The sequence below is a fragment of the Zonotrichia albicollis genome, chromosome 5 (genome assembly GCF_047830755.1).
Source record: "Zonotrichia albicollis isolate bZonAlb1 chromosome 5, bZonAlb1.hap1, whole genome shotgun sequence".
NCBI classification, from domain to species: Eukaryota; Metazoa; Chordata; class Aves; order Passeriformes; family Passerellidae; genus Zonotrichia; species Zonotrichia albicollis.
This window is the reverse complement of record NC_133823.1, coordinates 28,247,528-28,269,622: the sequence shown is the minus strand read 5'-3', so window position 1 is coordinate 28,269,622 and position 22,095 is coordinate 28,247,528. Positions and strand designations below refer to the sequence as shown.

Below are 22,095 nucleotides of genomic sequence, written 5' to 3'. Positions count from 1 at the left end.
TTCATAGAGTCATAGGATGTTTTGGCTTTGTCATAGGCCTTGTAAAGCTCATCTAGTTCAACCTCTGTGCAGTGAGCAGGGACATTGTCAACTAGACAGAGCCCAGAGCCATGGACAGCCTGACCTTGAATGTTTCCAGGGACCTTCCAACATTTTTTAGCATAAATTCATGCCCCCAGGTCCTCTCACTACATGCTCATGTAAAATGTTGATTTCCAGCTCTCTTCTAGGCCCCTATAGGTACCTGAAAGTGCTCGAAGGTCACTCTGGCTGAACAACCCCAGCTCCCTCAGCCTGTCTCCATAGCAGAGGTGCTCCAAACACCTAATGAACTCTTTTTTGTTTGTTTCTATAGGTCTTTCTCATATACACCCTTAGGAAATGAATTTATTTAGATAACTTTTCTAAAACTATTTAAAGGCCTTAACAATCTAATTGAGGTATTTCTGAAAATCTTATTACTCAGAAGAGACAATAACATGCAAATAAAGAGGGTTTTTAGATAAGAACAGCTGGACTTTGAGGCAGCACAAAAAATATATAACATTTTTGACAACTCTAAAGGAAATCAGAAAAAGTCACCACTATACAACTTCAGTGTTCAGATATATTTTATAGTATTTTAATCTGGACATGCTTAACTAACTTCAAAGAGTTCTTTTATACCTTGATATAGACTAACAAAGCACCTTATCTGTGATTATCAGTCTAGCATCACTCATTTCAGATATTCCAATAAGACCTGAAAATTGCAACAGAAAAAAATTAGCTAGTGATAGAGCTTGTGGATGCATCTGAGACTTCATAGGTTTGTGCAGATCTGCAGAGCTACCCTATGGCATAGCAAATTGATTTCCACAGGTTCCTCAGTATCCTCTACTGTTCATCAAGGCCTCAAGATAATACTGTCCATAGCTGGAAGTCAGAACAGATGTAGCACACTAATCTGGAAATAGCTGGTTTCTGATTATGAGTTTTAACAGGTTTATTTTACACTCCTGAATTTAAATAATTATTAGATTGCAAGCCTTGGAATAGAGCTTAGTTGAACATTGAGATCAAATCAAAAGGGCAAGGATGTCAGAAATTAAAACAGATATAAATCATCCTGCAAAAGAAAAAAAAAAAAAAACCAAGTAAGTAACACTTTTTCTTCTCAAAAATATAGCTTTTTTTTTTCTATTGCTGCTGGCAACCAGAGTACATATTCCCTTGCTCCCTTCAGAAACTCCCACTTCTCTGTTCTATACCTCAAGAGTATGGTAAATGCGTTGCAAATATCTCAGTACTCGGTTCAGCTGTAAAAACAGCCATTTAGTTCACAAATGCAGAGACTACTCAGTTTTAAATATGATCTTTTTGCTTCTAGGATGCAGATCCAAAGCTACTGTTCCTCTGTGCATGTGCATGTGTAAGTAAGTACACGTGTAAGTGCCTGCTCACTGTCCAGTGAAGGAACGTGCATTGAACTGGCAAATGTAAAGAGGGTTCCTAATGAGGTAACTCCCCTGAGAAATAAATATACTGCCTCATAACTCAGCTCTCTCTTGGCAGATTGCTCCATAAATCTGCAGAAATCAGAGGAGCAGCATCACGAGACAACACCAGCAGGGAGAAAGGGCTGTTGTGTGGTCACACTCCAAAGCAGAGGAAAAGTGAGCTGTGTTGGACGTGAGCAGTTGTGAGGAGGCAGTAAGGTCAGGTAATCAGTGCCATTTCCATGGGCTCATTCTCCAGACTTCTCCACATTTTGCATAGGTTATTTCTGGTCTGATTTTTTCAGCCTTACACGGATGAATGCAATAATTTCTTATGAGAACTTCGCATAAACTGAGATTCAAATATCATTGAAATTGATGTCTGCCAAGAATAATATCTTACTGGTGCTAAAGGCTCTGATAACTTATATTTTTCAAACAATCATTTATATGCATCACAGACATATCTCAGAGAAAAACTAGGTTTTCTGCTTTAATCAGTATTAAATCAATGTTATAAACACAGAGATATTTATTACTTTCCCCTAAAAGGTTATTTCTTTAATATTTAAAATTTAGCCAAGGTATCTGGATTTACTTTGGAATGTTTAAAAATCACAAAATTTATAAAATATTAAGAACTGACTTCCAAGTTATTGTTTGAAAGAAGAGACAACGTTACTGTGCAAGAAAGGCAAAGCATTTCTTATGAGCAGCAGGCAATTGAGTTGTAGGTTAGTGCCAAATTGAAGCTTCAAAACCAATCAAAATTGTGCAAGTCTACAGTCTCGTAATCTCCTGCTTTATTGTCCATCATCCTATTTCTGTGTCTTGAAAGTTCCAAGACAACTAGTCCATTTGGCATTATTTCCTCAGGCACAAATCAAGATTTAGTCCAAACTTGTCAAAGCAGAAATTTTTAAGACAACAATTTTCCCCTACAGACATCCAGAATTATGAAAAATATACTCTAACTTTTCACTAATGACAGTTGGGAAAAATGCAGTGTTGTTTCTGCCATAGTTTGCTCTGCTGTCAAATATTGTCTGAGTACACTCCATACCTATCCCCATGTGTGCTTCCTAAACAGCTTTGGAACTCACAGTCTGATTTCAGTGGAAATGATACAAAAGTTTATTGATCTCAAAGATTATTATGTTTCCATACATTCTGTAAAAATATAAAACTGAGGATTGAGATCAGATCCTGTAAGTTGGTGGCTGAAGAAAAGGCTGCAGTAGGAGATCACAATTTTCATGACACCTAAGAATCTGCATGCCAGCACTTATAAATATTCAGTTGTAAGAAAAGCCACAGGATTTTCGTACCTTAACCATCAAGGCCAAACAACCACAAGGCACCAGTCCATGGGAAATGGGGCTTCATTCATGCTGCAGCTCTACATGCCACTCTTTAGTTATATTACTTTTTAATTAATCCAACTTGGATTTATAGTCAGGAGGGTGCTGGAGCCAGTATGTAAGAAATTCTAGCCTCCATTATTAACTCAACAATGTGCTGTGCTTTTGTCTGAGATTTCTGATATCTGAGCTCCAGCCAAAGTGCCATGATAAATGAACACTGTAGCCAGTGTCTGCATAGATCAGTCTCAGAACACCTCATGCTTTGGATTTACTGTAGAGATTTTGTGTATTTACCCTGTGCAGAAGCATACCTCTCCTTCTACCAGCTAAGATCAGTGGGGATAAAATTTGTTTAAGCAAATTCAAGTTATGAAAAAATCACTCATTTCCATTGTTCCACATACAGATTGACATACAGGTAAGAGAGAAACCATTCTCCCCTTGGAATGGATGGGAAAAAAGGGACATTTTGAAGGTATGTTTCTTGGGAGGAGCTGACTTCATAAGCAGAGGATGGTGAACATGTGAAATTATCACATTCTACACAGTGTTGTGAACACAATGAGCTAACAGTGAGTTCTCAGCTGGTTACACGGGCCGTGTGAAAGTGCTGCACTAAGGTTGCTGGAATTTAATTGAACTTGCACAGGTGTCTCTGCCCAGTCTTTCTTTGGCTTTTGTAGACTAACACAACCAGAGGGAGCTCAGACCTGCCTCTATGTGCCAGTGCAGGCATGTCTTCCTGCACATATTTGTAGTGTGATTTTAGGCAAGCTATAATCAGTAGAAAATGGGTGGGTCTGGAAAAAGGTTAGAACTTGTCTGGAATTTTTGGTCAAACATCAAGAAATTCTAATTCTTCAAAACACAGCCTTTTAGTGGAAGCATACTGATTTTGAAAGGGAAATCACAGAAGTATAATTCAGATTAAGGTGCAAGTGTATGGCCAAAGGTGAAGACCTAAAAACCTAGATAATCATGAAACCATTTAACAGCAGTTTTCATCTGGGGCTTAGGCTGCCAGGTTCAGAAATCTTTGCGTGGTAATCAGATATAGCAGAAATATAAAAGCCAAATGACATCTAAGAAAGCAGTAAACGTAACTTTGGACTTTTGCAATACTTTAGTAGAACATCAAAATACGTGCAATAGCCCTGCTCAGGCAAGGTAGGGCTTGGAAAGTCAGTTGGGAACTATCTGAATTCACATATCAACTTTACTACAAAGACACCTAAGGGTTTAGCAGTTTTTAAATCTACTGCATCTCTGACCTCTGCTGCAAGAAACTGTTCATGAACAATCATGAGCTCTTCTCTCATGACATATTCAAAGACATTTGACTTTGCATGAGTTGCTGGATAATAGGAATATTTTTCTATGGGCATGCTCACACAAAATACACATCTAACCTTTTATCATCAGAATCTTATTCTTCACAATTATTCTATAAAAGTTATTAAAATCCCCCCACAAAAGCAACAAAACAAAAAAAAATTAAAGTATGTACATATGAAGTGCAAGAAAAAAATTGTTCTAAATTTATGAACTGCTCTAAATTTATTCATATCTTCTAACTCCCAATTACATCTTTTAGTGGTAGCTTCCTACCTAATTTGCAACATTCCCCTAGTAATTATGTAATTGATATTTCAGTAAGGCTATCAATATTTAACTTGTATCAATGAGAAGATTGATTGAAAACAGATGTCATAGTTATAGCCCTAAATAAATCCCAAAATATTTTTCTCTGAACCAGCTTTACACAACACTAGATAATGCCCAGTATTCTAGTGTGAGCTATTCAGTTCCTCTGTTGCTACAGCACTGTGGTGTTCCCAGGAACACGTGCACAGCAATACACAAACAGATGAGAACCAGGATTTAAATGAAATAGTAACAAACAGGATTTTTAAACTTACTAAATGAAATAAATAAGAAAGGAACTCATTATATCCTTTGTTTCCTTATCAATCCTCATATTTTTGTTAATATGCCTTTATATTTATTATTTTCATTCTGAAGTATTTTTAGATTGGCATGTTTCTACCTCTTGACTTTATTACCTCTTTCAATTGACCTGCAATATTAATTAAAGTTAATTTCATATTAACAAATAGAGTAGAAATTAAAGGTAAGGCTTAATAGGCTAAAAAGTACATGCAGATTCATTAGCAAGCTTCAGATTTCTGAGACCTACATGTTATACAGTATCATATAATTTTAAAGACATTTAAGAAGGGAAATAATGTAGATTCAAATTCAGAATACAAATATGAAGCATGAAATGTCTGTGAATGGCCTGAACAATGTCAACAAGTACTAGCTTTTGATCAGAAAAAAGCCTTCACATTTTGCATAGAGTTAAGCACAAGCCTAAAGACTTTACTGTAAAAACTGAATATAGTATAGAGATTTTTCAGATATTTGTCCAAGATGAGAAAGCTAGTGCAGAAAGTTTCTATCCAAAATTATCCTGGGAGGCTAAGCTTACTGACAAGATCAACCACTCTAAAGGCACAGGTAGAGAAGCTCAGTGTTCTACAGATCTACTCCAGCCTGAATGCTCTTGCTGAATTGAGTTCTTAGGAGGGAAAAAAACAATCTTTGGTGCCTATTTTCACATTTCTGCCGAAATGACTTAAAACTATACACAAATATGCTTTGGGAAAAAATACATCAAAGCACAAACATATCTCTGTGTGTGTACTGAAGTCTGGGTTCTTCCTCCATTTTAAAACGGATCCTACTTACAATGAGTATTTAAATAGTCTGCTTGAATTTCTAAGAAAAATAATTTTCTTAAAATATGAGTCCACTCTTCAATAATGCCTTCATTTGGAAACCAAAATATTAACAAGAATAAGCAATGTAGGATGGTATAATGGTACTGACAGCATGGAAGCATAACAAATACGATATTTTCATATTTAATACTCCTTTAATTTCTGCTGCAGCTTATTGCTCCGTTAAAATCCAGTGTAAATAAGGTTCAACCTTATAAACTCTTTTTAAAAGTACATGCTGGTAATTTCGTAAATGTCCAGTAAAACTGTATGCATTCTTAAAGATCCATTATATAAATTATTGTTTTAACAGTATTTTTGCTATCACAGCTCACTGAAAATATATTTTTTCATATACAGAGGTCAATTCAAACTTACAGAGGTCACTTTGAAATTTTCTGATAAAAGATCTTATTCTATATTGGAACAGTGTGCTGCTATTAATTTTCAGATGATTGAAAGCAAATTGGAAAATCTTTATAAGGCCTTTCCCTAAAGTGGAGCCAAAAGTGCTTTGGCCAATTTAATTAACTACTGTGTACATTGGTTCTATTGCTTCAACTTCAGCTGAACCCTTTAAAAGCCCTTTGCCAGGTGGCTAATGGCAAAAAAAAAAAAAAAAAAAAAAAAAAAAAAAGTCAGATACAACATATCAAAAGCCCCTCACAAAAATTAAAAAACCCTAGCTGATACCCATGCTTAATCCCCAGGTCGACATTCAGCACCAGCATTTTATCTGTCCTTTCCCTTTTCTCACTGACAGAAGACAACCTCCCAGCCCTCAAGTCAGGCAGACACTCTTCTTGGAGCTTCTCAATGTTCCTTGGGGAAGGATGAGGAGACCTCACAAATAAAATGTAAATGAAAACTATTACTGTAATTTTACCTTCCCATTAATACAAGGAGTGATTTTGACAAAACATCTTGCATGAATATACGAAAATAACCAATATTACACTATGTTACTGCAGGGTGACCAACAATTTCCACTGGTGAGCTTCACCTTTAACCATTTAAAATTAGCATCAGATAATCATCATTTCACTTAACTTCATCATCTTAATCAAGCATGTATATATCAAAGCAGAACAGGGCAGTCTATCAATAAAACTATAGAAGTGCTGATGAGTAACATCATCTCCCCACATTTTGGACTCAAAGCATTGTATAGAATTTTGTTTTTTGAAAACGTGTGCTTTCTGTATTTCATTTTGTCCTGTTGTTTCTCAAAAGAAATAGAAACAGTGTTACTTCTCTCTACCTTCTGTCAAAGTGTGATTACTTATAATTCCAGTATTTTTTTCCAGTGTATTCTGAACTTCAGCAAGAGCTCTCCTTCCAGCAGAAATCACCCACTGCTTGAAAACACCTCCACTCCACAGTCCCTCTACACATATAAAGTTCTTACTCATTTTATTTCTGTTTGTATCACCATAAATATGGTGCTCATACTCTGTTCCTTTTTCATAATTACATCTCTCATGCAGTCATTACCATATTCTGTACAAGTACTGTTCAGGAAAGCTATGCTTGTTTATCATTTTGCTGGTTTCCTAAATCACCTTGTAAATGTCCTATATATGTCTGGGTGTGTTTGCATGTAAATATATACTGTAATGGAAAGATATCTTGTGCATGTGAAAGAGAGAAAAAATTCCTGAGAGATCTGTTCTTCCAGTTCTATGCCAATGTTTTTTCCAGGCAGAAGTCCCTGGAAATAACCACATTTCCATCACTGGAAATATCCTAAATTTGTTTCAAGAAATGTAACATTATTAGGAGACTGACTTCAAAAATAGATGGCAGACAATAAGCTTAACAAAAAAAAATTACATTTTAATAGAAAGTATACACATATCATTAAGGTTCAGAATCAAACATCCATGGCATGATGCGCTGTTAAATTAATTCTTGGTTAGGGTTTTTCAGATAAATCCAGCCTGCTGCCTTCTCTTTCCAAGCAGTCCTCTTCAACCCCCCTGCCAGCTCAGCTTTTAGGTGCTCATATACCTTAACATCACAGTCCTTCCTGATATCTCCAGTTTGATACCTTCTTCCCACATGCAACCTTTACCAGCTAAATAGATATGCCCAGCCACAAGGCATGGCTTGATTTATTCATGCTTTAGCTGCTAAATGCACATGCCTGCTGCAGCTGGCAGCTTTGGAGCAGTGGAGGAGCACAGGGTATGTGGGAAAGGGAAATATCTCTTCCAGGGTAGTGTGAGGCACATGCATGTGCACAACAGCAGTCAAAGCCCAGGCTCCAGCTCCTGCAGCAACCAGTACTGCAGCAAATTCCACTCCCCAGCCTGCTGCACCCCCAGCTATCCAGTCTATTTTCAATATGTTTTAGATGGCAGTGTAATTTACTGGCCCATCACTGCTTTGAAGGCATATTTTACTTCATATGGGGTTTGTGGCAGTTTCTCATAATCACTTTTCACTTGTGTCTTTCTAAATTAGCATCCTCTGTCATCCTTTTTCTCCACTTTAGAAACACATAACAAACTATACAGCCTAAATTTGGGTTTTTACTCAAAAGATCAACAGGCAAAAATGAAGAGAGGGGAAAAAATTTGGCAATTCACATCATGAAACAGTTCAGAAGAAACAAAAGGTCACAGCCCACCTACTCAACAGTGCATCACGCACCCTTTGTACTTGCTGTCTTTAGAGGGCTTGGCAGCTTTGAGGAGCACCTCAAAAAGAAAAATACGACTTTCACATGAATTGCTGAAGAGGGCCTTATTCCTTCCACGTGTACCACTCAGAGTTTTACCTGGTTGTCTGCAGGATTAAGTGCTGGCTCTTGGGATCCCAGTGTTCCTGGGCAGGTGCTGCAGCACAATGAGTTGGGATGGGTATCTTTTCAAACTGCGACAGCTGATTATGCTGATGCTTCTGACAAGCACTGGGGCTCCTGGGCTGACACCCAGGGAAGCATGGGGAAGCAGGTAAGACATTGGACTTCTTTTTAAACCAGTGCTCTTTTAGAGATCCCTGCCCATATCTCAGGAACTGAGTCCTATAGACACAATGCTCTGCTTCTATTTTGAAAAGTAAAGTAAAATTAGAACTAACATTGTGCTCTGGCAGCTCAGATATTCTCACCAGGTAATGCTTTCTCCTGATGCATTTCAAATTCTGATCCTCTTGCTGAGTTGAAAACCTAGGATTTAATGTAAAGAATTAATTGTTGTGCTTTTGAGATACAATAAATTGTCCCCCTGTCTCCTCAGAAGAAACCTCTCTTGTGCAGTAACAATTGTAACCATAAAAATCTGTATCAAAAGAAAAATGTCTTTATTCACTATTTTCTCAAATTGCTTTCAAGTACATATTTTCTTATTAGAATTTTTTCTGGAAGAAAATATACTATTATATGTAGCTACTTGGATCTTTTCCTAAATGCCTATTTCTCCACAAAAAAATACCTTTTATAGTTTACATGCAGTAGCTTCATAATAGACATTTTCTAAACATTTAGAGACTTCAAAGGATCACTATTTTTATTCCTACTTTGATATTAATTTTGTGTTTTTTCCTAATACTTATTATTGTGTGAAATGTGAGTACTGCAAAAAGAGAACTGCTGTTTATTCTTCCAAAGTGGCACAAGCTGTTTTCCTCATTCTTACTGTGAACTGCTTTGAACATCATTTCCATTGAGTATGCCAACTTTTCATATTTTGTGAGCCAAGGCCTCCTAATTTCATAGCCAGCTTGCATCACCATACAAGTTCAATTTCTATTTTATACCTTAAGGCTTACATTGATGAAATCTGACCCAGTTACCTTAGGGCTAAAAAGACTGAAGTTTTGATCAGTCATCACTGTCAGCTTTAGCACACATTTTCTTTAATCCTTCTTGGTTTGCTGGAGCCATTAGGACTGTTTTTGCTGGGCTTTGGACTGGAAACAATCCTTAATTTAATCATAAACATTTGCTCACGTCAACCAAATTTTTGGGTCGGTAAAGTTTTATTAAACATGTTGTGTGCTCAGCCATGCTTAGAGACTTAGGTGACTGACATTCACACAGAAATTATTCATGACAGCCAATTTTCTGTCAACTTCCTCATAATATATACCTTTGAATATATGAAATGCAAGTTATTTCTTTCAAAGGGAAATAAGCCAAATGACAATACTGCAGGAAATAACAAGATGTGGAACTACACGTAGTGGAAAATAGAGAAATCATCTCTAATTCCCAATTTATCCACCTCCTCCACTGCATTCCCCATGCTCTCAAACACATGACTGTATACACAAGGAGAAATCTAATGTGATCAGTCTTCGTTTTTAATGAAGCAAAAGAAAACCAGAATATACTTGAAGTTTACTCTGCGCTAGCACCATTTTTAACAGAGCTGTTTCATCCTGACCTAATATATTGTAAACCAACACTTTCACCAGCTTTTGATAAACAATTAAGTGGTTTAGTAATGCAAAGTAAAATATTTTGAGGATCTGAGTGAGATCAACAAACTAATTCCTGCAATGAGGATTTTATTTGGCTTAAAATAGAGATCAGTTCACACCACAGAGATCTAATTTCATCAAACTTAAATTCCGTATTCAGCAGGTTGAGAGATTCAATTACTTATTAATCAAGAACCCTGACACAGGGCTAATTAATTTTTGATATTTCTTAACTTATTGAGTTTTCCACTGTGTTTACAAGGACTACACTCTTAGTCACTTCAAAACAGGGTTCCCTTAAAGAAGCAATGCCCCATTATTATCTTACCAGCTACTGTACATATTTTTTTTCCAGTCAGAGTTAGCCTTTATTAAGTGAGTCCACACTGCACAAGGTTGGCAATATATTTGTCTAACAGCCACTGAAGCCAAGTACATTTCTCATGTTTGCAGAGCACATACCATAGCTTTAGTTTTGCCACAGTAGAAAGGAGTGTTGAAGAAAGTCTTAAAAACAAAAAAACAAACACAAGTATAAAATGGATCTGTTTCTCCAATGACCCATGAAATTGGCATAGAAGAGAAACAAGTTTTTCTAAAAGAGAGATACTCAGGATTCTACAGTAGCCTTGGATATGATTTCTGGTTCAGGAATTGCTGTCTTCCTTCCAGTGATTTCTACCATCTCCCACTTTATAAATCACAATTTCTCCAAAGCTACTCCTCAGCAATATTTGCCTTATAGGTAGTTTACTCAAGATAGCTGTAGAAAGTAAATTCACATATGATTGTCTTTTCTTCACCTGTCATCCCTTATTTCTGTCCTTTTTGATATCTAATCTCTTCCTGATTTCCTCCTCCATAACAGGCCATTACCTGCAGGGTACAGCATGTCATACCACAATAACTGCCTGGCTTTTTTTGCACACTTAACTCTTTCTATTGCTCCAAGATTGACTCAACAACCAAGAAGAACATTCAACAAATATTCTTCTGTATTATACACAGAAGAATAACACATGCTGGAACCCACACCAGCTCTGCATGTTGAAGTCTTTAATGGTACTCGGATATAAGAATTTATCTTGACGTTGAGGTAAAGATCAAGACAGCCTTACCCACGCATGCATAAGAATAAACACATAAATTTAGGACAATAATATTTAAGTGCCTATACATATGCAGATGGAAAAGTCACGTGGGTTTAGATCAAGTGGTCCTGAGCTTGCACAGCATTAGCCTAAACACTGAAGATAAAAATGACTTTTCTGTACCATGCTGGCTGCTTTCACCAATAAAAGCCCCTCTGCCTTGAAGCAATGCTGGAATGAATCACAGTGTCACATTAGTCCTGTAACTAATGCCCTATTTTCCAAGGCAAAGGTTCATCAGGGAAAGTGAATATAACTGCATGGATCAGGGAAGAGGAGAGAGAGAAGAGAAGGCAAGGTCTGGAAAAATAGAAGGGAAGATGACTGTGTGAGAAATGCAAGAGGAAGGGAGAAAAGGTTTCACAGAAAAGCAAAGGTACAAATGCTAGGAGGTGAACTATTGTGGAAGACAACCGACAAGGAAAAAAAGATGGAAAAATGAAAGTCCAGGAAGGAAGTGAAACTAGTGCTAAATGAAGAGAAGGCTACACATATTTCAAAAATCCCTTATTATTTCTTTTCCTAAAAATAATTTGGGTTCAAAACTGCATACTTTCTCCCTGAGGTGTTACATCTCTGAACATAATGACAAAAATTCAATAAAACAATACTCTCTTGGAGTATGGATTGCATAAAGCCACAGGTTAATGAGCATCCTTCTAGCTGATGAGCCCTGCATATAAATGAGGAACATGGATCTCAAAAGCATATAATTCTGGTCCAGCTAAATACTGAGTGTGCTACCAGCACATTGTAAGATACTATAATGGACAAAAAAAAAATTTCCTTCTCTAAGAACATTATTCTAAATAAGAAATACTATTTCACTAATAAAATAGCAAAGATTGAGGCTACAGAATTAATCCTCTTTAAGAAAACAATATTAGCTAGCTGGATTGCTGTGGGTTGAAGCTCCATCCTCACACAGGCATACAATTTTCATTTTCAGAGCAGTTGCTAGGATCCTCTTCTGTTTCCTAGCAACATATTTTTAACCTACTTTCCTAGTGCATCACTTACCATCAACAAAAAGTCTTTGTAGAAGCAAATCTTTAGCTCTACTTTCAATACAAGCATATGCAAGTAAAAATAAATTGAATATCTACCTGGAGGAGTTATTGAAAATTCACATTTTTCCAGAGATTAATTGCAATGAATGAAAAAATTATAATGAAGTAACCTTGGAAAATTGCAGATTTTCGATTTCTAGTGTCCTTGTAATTCTGAACTCACTATTATTTCTTAGGGGAAAAAAATGATCCTAATGGAAAAACCTATTGTTTCTGGGGGAAGTTTACTGGAGAATTTGAGAGAACAACCTAATGGAGGCATAGCTGTCTAAAACAGAGAGTACTCCCTTTTTGGCTGCATTGGGATCCTTGGAGTGCAATATACTGGATATTAAAGAATCTAACACTAGGGCATGTTTTGAAGTCTTATTTAGAAGCAACAACTGAATGAAGATATTTTTTATAAAATTAACAGAAATGACATGTGCAAAGGGAACAAGGTATATTCCCTATTTCCAGTGCCATCTCATAACCATTGTTTAGATATTCTTGCAAAATTAAAATCCTCTGGGGCTTTTTTCAAAAGCACAGTGGTTTTGCCCTGGAGCTAATTAAGCAAAAATTACAAAACACTGTAAGTGCAACATTATTTGCATGTTCCTGCTATTTCACTTTCACTTCTCATCAAACACACTAAATGATCCAATAACATAACCAAATCATATCCTGCAGCACAATAGGAGCATCACAGAGTTATTTTGATATCAGTCTGCAGTGGGAAAACCACAGTATCTTCCTTCTGAGGGTCTGTAAGCAAACCTTGCATGCTCCATGTAATTTGGAGCAATCAGTCTATTCAGTCTATTTCCAGCAGGCATTCTCATAACCTGTCAGCAAGACACTTCACATTCCAAATAACTAAGAAGGCTTAATCAATATGGGGTTCAAAAGGAACACCAGATCACTTGAAACATCTACCAGTACATATCTTTTCAAGCTAATATTCAGCTACCAAGGAAGGCACAGAGAAGGCCAAATGAGTGATACAGAAAAGCAATGCTGACATATCTAAATTCTAAAGCATTTTTCCGACTTCTAAGCAAGCAAACAACTCAAATCCATGTGTAAATTAATAAATATGCATTATCGCAGCCCTATTCTTAGTTGATCTGTGCTCACTACAAAAATTACTATTGATTTATTAGTAAAAATATAAAGTTCTGTTAAAGTACAAAGATATCCCCCAAAATTGATGTGTTCTATGCCACTGGTATTTTTCATTCCTCTTATTTAAACAATAAAAACTGAAATATTGTCACATGAAACATGATATCCTATACAGAGAGAAGTGTCCAGTTCATCAGCAACATAAAAACTGGTTTTTTACATAAAGTATTGATTTGAAATTTTTGTAATTTCTAACACTTCTCTGATAAATGATTAGCTCTGATATTTATAGAGAACTTCCTGATTCATATAAAATTTGTTTCAATTGGAAAAACGTTCTTTGTATAATTACACAGATATATATTACTTTAGTAACACTTCTAAAGACATCCATAAGTTTATCATAATGATGGTGCACCTGTGTTAAATAAGAAGCTAGTAAATACTTGCAAATTATCCATTATTACTGACAAATAGAAGAACTCGTGATTGTAACCCAGCTATCTGACAATTTATTTCTTTTGTAGGCACCACGAGGCATTTAATACATGATGATATATTTCCTGGCTATAAACTCTGATTCCTGAGATACTTCTGTGATGAGATGCAGCATCACGGTGTAAAACAATAGATGAGTAATTCCCACTGAAGCATTGTTCCAGAAGCCAATATTCCTATTTCAACATGTTGACTTTCAAACTTAGCACTGATTAAGCAACAGCACATCAGCAGATATTTAAAGTATTGCCAATTGTCACAGTGGAAGGAACTGGGGCACAGGCACGGCTATGTTCTTTCAGGAAAAGATATACCAATATTATGGTCATTTAACAAAGGTTAACATAGTAAATAATTCTAATAACCTCTATAAACACCTATCCCACATGGAAGTACTAAACAGCAGTGTAACTGCATACAAAAACAAAGTGTTTAGTATAGCTCTCAGACTCTATTAGGTTAATCATTTATATTTGATAAATTATCACAAATCCACAGGGATGTGAGAAGCCACTACCTTTTCAATATTGATCTTTATGTTATGAAACACAGTAAAAATACCAAAAAAGCAAGGAGACAGATGGGGATATTAATGTATAGGAAACTTTAAAAGACTAGAGATGCCTAATTGCCTTCCAAAGCAAACACCTGCAGATTAAATGAAATGGGTCTGTAAGTCATGCCAAGCCTTGTCAGAGAATCCAACATCTTCTATTCTTAATTCTGTACACAGGAAAAGAGTAAAGTATCTGAGATATGCATTATGGATGAAACTACAACATTGCTTTCACAGTTGTGTCATGAAGCACCTGAGGAAACATGAGAAGAAGTTGACTTTCAAAAACCACTTGGAGACAGAAATGCATGGGGAAGGAAGACATCTGAAGAAGCTGATTTTTCCTTAACCTGATGTTAAACATAAAAACATTTACATTTCGTTGTAGGAAGGGTAATTTGGCTTTCAAGGAAAGAAAAACAGTGGGCAGTCTCAGAAACCTCACTATTTGGAGATTTATGCACAAGTTAAAAATATACTGAGGAAACTAGAAATTTTTAAATATATAACATTTAAAGTAAAAAAAAATTGAAATCAGAATATAAATCAAATTTTTCCTACTGTGAATATGCCACATTTTTACTATGGTATAACGTTCATCTCATGTACAGTGACTTCTATACAATACATAAGACCTCAAATCAAATTTGAGCATATGCAGGTTGACTTGGAGCACTAGGAGTCCTTTAATTATCTTTTGATACAAAATCTAGTTCACAAATTTCAAATGTTGAGTCCAATGCTTGGAAATAAGTTTTTGAAACAGAGGGTTGATTTATCAAAAGAAAGTATTTCATTTTGCACAACAGACTTTTGGTACACTGTAATATCCTGTCACAATTAATGCTAAGGAATCAGGTATATACATGCATAACATCTCTGCAAGTTTACAAACCACTTTTTTATGTAATATTGGTGGTTGAACATTCCAATGTTTTTTTCCAAAGCTTTCTACTTGAATATATTCATTGTTGGAAGATTTTAATTAGTATTATAATAATTCCATACACTTACAACTGGCATGCAGGGATCATAAGATCTTGCTTACATGCCCCTTTCTCTTCTACTCATTTAACAGCTGCACAACTAATTTGGCATTAACATATTTATTCTTAAATTCCTATTGCATAAATTAGAAAACTGCCACATCCTGTGTCTTTCCTAGGACTTGGAGTGATGCTTTATTTTAGTCTCATAACCAGTCACATTTCACTCCATGTGAAGTACCTTTGCTAATGGACATATCCATTTCATATATGACTGGTATATGATGTCCCACTCATTCCATGTTTCAAAGAAAGAACAGAAAATTCACTGAGTAAAGAACAGTGATGCTGTAGCTGCAGGGGTACCAACTCCACAGTGGGATTTAACAAGATACTATTTTTGGTACTCTAAGATCTTTATTGCTATGGTAACACTTGCAACATTTTATTGCTTCAAAATCTTTTACTGAAACGAGATTGCACAAATACAATTTAAGGAAAGTACACACATACACACCCACACAACTGGAAAATAAATGCAGACTTCACAAAGACTCTTTGGACTTTAATGAAACAGAAAACTTTGAGATATATCCTCATAAACACATGCAATTTCAAACACGCTTAGGAAGAATTTCACTGTCATTTAGCATTGAATAAACAAGGCACAAAGAAATAGCATATAAAAAACTGTTTATAAGTGTAAATTATATGGACAAAAAAACCCACAGCTATTTTTCTGTTACTAGGCTCACGGTTTGCATCAACAGGACCCAGTTTAGTAGGATGGCACTTGGAGACTGCTGTGATTCCCAGATGGCAGGGCAGACACTGTGGGCTGTTTGTCCATCACCAGATTCAGAACTGCTGCTGCCTCTCTGCTGTTGAGGTTCCACTGCCCTGTGGGCAGGGGGTGGAATGCCAGCAGGAATATTCCAACCTGTTCCAGCCCCACTGTGGGATGGCCAAGAGGAGCACGTGGAAACAAACATTCTCCTTTCCAGATCACACCAAAATTTCTGTGGATACTTCCATGACCTGTCCCTGCTGGTTTGATTAAAGATGTAATTCAAGTTCCCCACTGCACTGTAGGCTTCCCTTGACTTCAGAACCAAAATCAGTTTTCATGTGGCCTAGAAATCAGGGGAAGGATCAGAAGGTGACATACCCTCTGAAATATCTGGAATACACTGTCTGTTATGTTGCCAAATTTTCACTTTGGTTCAGAAATAACTAAAAATACCATCACATAGAAAGGAAGTCCCAGCTCATGGAATACTAAATATCTTTCACTGGAGATTTTCAAGAACCCTCAGGAATCAATCTTGTGCCATGTGCTCTAGGAAGACCCTGACTGAGAAAAGAGGTTGGACCAGATCCCCCCACTGTGGTCTCTTCCAACCTGACAAATTCTGTGACTGTTGAATGCTGGGATTTCTTGACCAGTCTCTGTTTCTATTAATTCTTATTAAATGTGAAGGCAAGAGTTTCATAATTGTGCAAATAAACTAGATATGGTGTAGAAAACAAGAATTAAGAAGACTGGGATTTTTTTTCTTTCTTATATGTATTATTTTGAGTGTACTGAAAAACTATTTTGGTTAGCAATAATACCTATTTCCCCTTAACTCCCTGAACTACCATATCACACACATATTTAGTTCTTAGTCTTACAAATATATGTGCTTTGGACTCAAGCAATCACAAAGTTGTAGATTACTTTTTCACAGCTTTTACCCACCTGAATCTAAAGGCTGTAAATTGACAGCTGCACTTAACTCTTACTTTAACACAGCAAAAATTCTAGCACAATAAAGCTTCATTTTTATGTGGAATTCTGGTTCATATTAAAATAACAGTAATACCAGTGCAAAAGAAAATTGCTAAAATGTCTGGATGCAAACCATCAAAAACTGCAATTCAACTTTAAAAGTTGTTTAAGAACTCCAACTCCTTATCAAAACTTGTGGATAGACCTGAACTCCTCATTTCTCATACCACAGCACTAAAGTCGTACATTCCTATTGTATACTGATCTTTAAAAATGTGGGCTCTTTGTTTTAATTAGGGCACAGTAACTTGTTATGCAAGGAGAGTTTTTTCCTTAGTGACAACATTTGAACTTTCCAGAAGCTGAAATATTCCATTTACCTGGTGATTTATGAAATACTGCTAACCTACTAAAGATTTGTACAGTGATACTTTTTTCACAGTAACAGCTAAGGTTATGGATTTTATATAAATAAGAGAAATTTCCTCTGAACCGAAACATTTGGTTACTTACAGTTACTGATCTGGAGAAGGTAGAGTTTACATTTTTCAAATTTATCTTGTTATATGTCCTCAAAAAGGGCTATTAAACTATAAATCTACCTTATTTTCTCAGTACATATCTTTTGGCCTTGAAAGACCATATACAATATGTGTTAGTCATAACAGTCTACCCATTAAAGTATAAATGTATGTGATGTATTGCACAAATACCTTTCACTAGAATATATCTATCATGTGTTTTCTATTGAGACACAAATTATTTTAGTCTCAGGGTTGGCAACAGCCATTGCATGCTATTCTTCTGTTTTTTCCAGTTGTGTTTTGCTCAGCTTCTTACTTCCAGGCAAGAACTTGGTACACGGGTATCAACTAGATATGGCAAATTTGGGGGCAATTGTTGGCCCTTCTGGTACAGGGAGCTTTGAGGAAAGCTCTCGGGTTCCTTGTAAGCTGTGAATTTTGGAAGCACACAAACTACCTTCAGTTCATCTAAGTCAGATGTGAAGATAGCTCTTATCACAGACAACTAAGAGGTGCAGCTTTCCTTCTGTAACAATTCCCTGGGAAACACACAGCCTGAAGGTTCCCATTCCCAGCACCATGCAGGTTATATCACACCAGAGCAGCTGTGACTTCTGAGCACCTTCTTTCCAGGATAGTCTCTGATTTCACAACAATGACCTGGGGCTTGAAGCAAGTGCACTTCCCCACTGAGATACGGGTGCCAGCACCTCCCCAGCATGGCTTTTTGCAGAGCTCCTCCCTGCAGCAAAAGTAGCCAAGAAGCTCTGCAAGAGCCCAGCCAAGCCTGGTCTGGCTGTAATTCCATCTGCACCACAGCCTTGTGTATTGGAAGAGAGACAGCTGGAGAGGAAAATGCCCTGTGTCCAACTGAGCTCTTACAGCAGCTACAACATTACTGTAACTATTCCAAATGTGTTAGGATTAATTGAATTTCCATATTGATAGCAGCTGGTGACATATTGTACAACAGATTATTAAAAATCTTCTCCTGAATTCAATGTACATTTAAAAAAAAATTGTTATCAAAATTCTCCCAGAACTGGGTTAGGGCTCCTCCATGCTGAGTTAGGTCACCTGTTATCAGTTACTTACAGCCTTAATCACAGCTGAAAAAAGTTCCTATAAGGCACAGTGTGTTTCCATCCTTCCTGTCTTCTCCCAGCAAAAAGTTGCAGCTCTTCATATCTATTTTTCATAGGTTTCATTTTGTCTTCAAGCTGAACATTCAGAGTGCAGCCCTGCATCTGAAACTGAAGCCAATTACAATATTTTAGGATTCCCTCATTTCCAGTTTAATTTACTGCACCTGCTGTTATTTAAAAGTGCCATTCCCTACCTTACTGTTTGATCACAGTCGTCTGTTACTGATGACTTCCAGAATTATTTATTTTGCTGTGATTCATGGTGTAACACACTTTTTGGCTGTCTTGCACTGTGTGTTCACAGTTTGCTACTAGCGGACTTGCTTTGAAAATGTATATTCTGTCTTACACTTGCTACTGACCTGCTGTTTTCTACAAAGGCTTTCAGAGCTGCTGGCAGCACTGAATTCAGCAGCCATGATAGCAGCAGTATTTCCTCCTTTCTCTGAAACACAGCTCAGGAGGGAAATTGTGTTGCTAAGGCAGTTCTATAACCTTGAAGGACCTTAATCTAATTCATAAGACAATCTGCAGACTATAAATACTAGCAGTTTACACACATGAAATAAGTATTTAAAAAAAAAAAAAAGAAGCTGTAAACTAATCAGAAAAAAGCTGATCATAAAACCTCAGAATAGTAGAAACTCTGTTATGATATTCTGACTTACCCTGAAAACAAATAAGGTCTGAAGGACAGGCAGCATTCTGCATTTTAAATACAGATAATGCAGAAAGCACCACCACTTACAGCTTACTTCATGTTTTCCACCTTGAAACTGAAAAACAAAATGAGGATTTAAGAGAGGTCTCTTTTATTTTTCATTTTATCAAAGTAGAAAACTTAGTAATCTGAATGAAGAGCGGATTTGAGTTGACTGACATGACACATGTGACATGATAATGCACATGTACATTTTGTAAATTTTAATCACTAGATACACACTGCACCAAAAAAAAAAAAAAAAGGAAATAAAATAGAATACCTTAAAGAAGGTCATTAAGTTAACAAATGGAATAATTCTAATACTTTAGGCACACATACTATTCACTAAATAAATTATTTTTAGTGGATCTGCTTTGACGTTGAGTCAAACCCCTTTACTTTAGGTTCTTCCATTGTTCCAGCTGACAATAGACATCTCAGTTCCTAGCTGCCTCTTGTCACCTTTGATCCACTGCTCAAACTATCCCTTTATCCTGCTTCCTTTTATAATGCTGTAATGACTACAGCTATTTTTTTTTAGAGAGAAAAGTGGCAAAATGGAAGTACTTTAGTAGTCTACACAACATGCTTTACTTTCTTCCAACCTATCCCCTAAAGACTTAAAAGCAAATTCCCCCATAAAAAATTTGAAAGCTTATCTCCTCACCTCCAAATCCTCTCCTCCAATCTCAAGAATTTCCTAATTCTTTGCTCATTCGTATTTTCTGGTTTTCTACTTCATCTTCTTTTTTTTTTGTCACATTAAGGATGCAAATAAATCTCCTTTGCTTACAAACCTCCTTTCTTGCCTATTTCCCTTGCAGTTACCAAATCATCTTCATGCCTAGACTCAAAAAACAGCAGCTACCCTTTGGATATTAATTGAATAATACCTTGGTGTTAATGCAAGTCTTTTTTTTTCACTTAGGCCGCGAACACATTAAGGACCACAGAAAGAACTGTCAGGATAAGGATTAAAGAGTGCTCATATATATGCCTAAACTTAGCATAAGCACATATAAACTTAGCTAATTTTATTTGTGAGACACATATTTCCATGTTTATCAGCCTATCTGAAGCCTTTGGTAATTAACTGTTCTGATTCTGTTGAGCAAACATTGTAGAGAAAAAGAACAGCACTTTACTAAGTCATTTCTTTCATTGCCAAGCAGCTTTTTCTCACATGAGCAGAATTTTGTAATAAACTTGATTATAAAAATATCTTAGCTATTGGTTCCACTTTTTAAAAAAATATAAATAATAATTATTATTATTAATTAATTTTATTATTATTATTATTTAATTATTTATTTAATTTAATTATTTAATTATTTGATAATTTAATTATTATTATTAATTAATAAATAATAATGAGAATTAATCATTACTTAGGTATGGATACATGTTTATATATGGAAGCAGGAGCATCTGCATTGTAAGTGGATTTATTTGGGAGACAAGTGCTAAATTACTTAACCCAAGGTGACTTGAGAGTTTCACAAAAGCTGCAAGACGTCTAGAGGCTTTTATTGCTAAAAAATTATACACTTCTAGTGTTCAGTCACTTCAAAGAAGTGGTAGAGTGTTCGGGGAGTTTTTTGAACTTTTTTGAACAGTGTTTGAAAGGTTTTTTTGTGTCTTTAGTATATTCACCTTTACCCAGCCTCATCTCTGTGAGGTACTAAAATTATTAAATAAATCTAACAATTACAACTTTTCTGCCTGCTGAAATAGAGAGCAGTAAGGAACGAATGACAGTATCAGTAAGACTTCAAGTCTTCTGTTCAGTGTGTCTAATTCTACATAATCTAAATTATCAGTTGACATAAAATACAAGACAAAAAAATATAGCCTGACTAGCTCATGAGTAATGGTAAAAAAATTTGCAAAACAAAGGGAAATTAAATTACTTCATCTAATACTGCTTCCAGTTCCCAATTCCAAAGGGCACTGTTCACCCTTACTATGCAATGAGGGATTGATTCAGCTCACATAGAGCGGTGTGTTGCAGCATTATAACAGGCTGGTGGTTAGGTTGTTACAGCTGCAAAAATGAAAATACAGTCAGCTGTGAAATATTCCTGAGTAGTTTATCCATCCTGCATGTATTAAGCCTTCCAGCTTGGCTCCGTACAGTGGCACCTTTGGTTCAGCTTGTTTTATAAGCCCTTAAGGTTGCTGCTGTAGTTTCCAGAAGATTTATTAGTGAGTCTGTAGTACAGTGCAAAATCACATAGCCAGCCCAGGTTTCCTACTTTCTATAGGAAAATAATTTGCATTGCTGGTAGTGAAGGAAGGAGGAAAAAGAGACAGAAAACTTTGAGTTACTCTAACTACTAAAATATGCCAAACACAGATGAGATTATTGTGGTTAAGGAAAAATTAAGCACATAACTACAACAGACAGAGTCATACTCAAGCAAAGATAATAGCAATGTAGACTGGGTGGCAACAGTGCTCCAGAGACCCTACATTTGCTAGCACAAGCACTCCTCAGCAACCTTCACTGCTCTTCCTACCCAAGAAAGTAA

The 22,095-nt window shown here is 36.2% G+C and overlaps 1 long non-coding RNA gene across 1 annotated transcript in view; it reads right to left on the bottom strand.

Annotated features, from left to right (window-relative positions):
• LOC102060436 (uncharacterized) overlaps window positions 1-22,095 on the bottom strand; it is a 177,503-nt gene that overhangs the window by 65,734 nt on the left and 89,674 nt on the right. Inside the window, exons 9-10 of the long non-coding RNA XR_012580425.1 lie at window positions 18,812-18,969; window positions 8,710-8,797 (exon numbers count right to left, since the gene is read on the bottom strand). This is a non-coding gene — a long non-coding RNA (uncharacterized LOC102060436). The remainder of the gene's footprint in view (window positions 1-8,709; window positions 8,798-18,811; window positions 18,970-22,095) is intronic.